Source organism: Triticum urartu, chromosome 1 (assembly GCF_003073215.2).
Source record: "Triticum urartu cultivar G1812 chromosome 1, Tu2.1, whole genome shotgun sequence".
NCBI lineage: Eukaryota > Viridiplantae > Streptophyta > Magnoliopsida > Poales > Poaceae > Triticum > Triticum urartu.
The window spans coordinates 19,856,857-19,858,073 of NC_053022.1; the positions used below are offsets into that span (position 1 = coordinate 19,856,857).

At 46.3% G+C, this 1,217-nt stretch overlaps 1 non-coding gene across 1 annotated transcript; it reads right to left on the reverse strand.

Moving 5' to 3' along the window:
• Nucleotides 1-717: 717 nt before the first annotated feature.
• On the reverse strand, nt 718-873 carry LOC125533410. The gene has a single exon (XR_007294287.1). It is a non-coding gene; the product is annotated as a 5.8S ribosomal RNA (ribosomal RNA).
• Between the last annotated feature and the right edge of the window lie 344 nt (nt 874-1,217).

Sequence of the window (1,217 nt, forward strand, 5' to 3'; positions counted from 1 at the left end):
GCAGATAACTTACACCTTCAACTACTAAAACCGGACAAGGTTTGTCCCTGGACACGGTTTTGACCGGTTCTGGTGTTGACTTCCCCGGTTTTGACCGTGTTTTGACTCAAATTAGTGTACTTTCTTCGAATCTGTTTATTTTTTGAGGTCCGCATACCATTTTCAAGTTCATCGTGCTTTTATCAAATCCGTGTACTTTATACAAAAGTTCATGAATTTGAAAAAAGTACATGGATTTGAAAGCAGTACACGAACATGAAAAAGTACACATATTTGAGAAAAACGTGGACTAGAAAAAGTATGCGAATTTGGAAAAGTTACGTGGATTTCAAAAAGGTATGTGAATGTGAAATTTTTACGCGAACGTGAAAAAGTACACACATTTGAAAAAAGTACATTAATTTCAAAAGATTCACGGATTTGAAATATATACACGTATTTAAGTCAGCACCGGTCAAAACCGGAGTGAGTTAGCACCAAAACCGTTCAAAGCCGAGACCAGGGATGAACCTTGTCGGGTTTCAATAATTGAGGGTGCAAGTTGTCCAGTTTTAAAGTTAAGGGACCAAATCTAGACTCCGTCGAAAGTTGAGGGACGAAAAGTATACTTTTCTCTAGTACATATATTCATCGGTTCAGCTGTGCTAGGGGAGACCTTTGATCTTCTTCTAATCTGTAGAACAGCACAAGGCACCGTGTTTGATGGAAAAGAAGAAAAACGGCCCAGGCAGGCGTGCCCTCGGCCGAGTGGCCTTGGGCGCAACTTGCGTTCAAAGAATTGATGGTTCGCGGGATTCTGCAATTCACACCAGGTATCGCATTTCGCTACGTTCTTCATCGATGCGAGTGCCGAGATATCCGTTGCCAAGAGTCGTGTGGATTAAATAGCTTTGTAACACGAGGGATGACTAGCAAGCTAGCCATGCCCCCGGGTTAGACACAGTGTTCCTTGACGCCTTCGGCGCCGTGGATTCTTTTACCCCGAGCCCCCACCCACTTCGAGGAGGGGAGGTGGTCGAGGCATTGGCCGAGCGATGGACAATGCCATCGCCGACGTCCACAACTGGGAGCTGCACCGAGATATGGAGGGCATCCGATCCCTGGCGCCACCATTACGAAGGCATGGAGCTCATCGGCACCTGCAATGGTCTGCTCTGCTTGTGTGACAACAGTGTGCAAGGCGGCGCCTTTACCCTGTTAAACCCGGCCACCGCAGA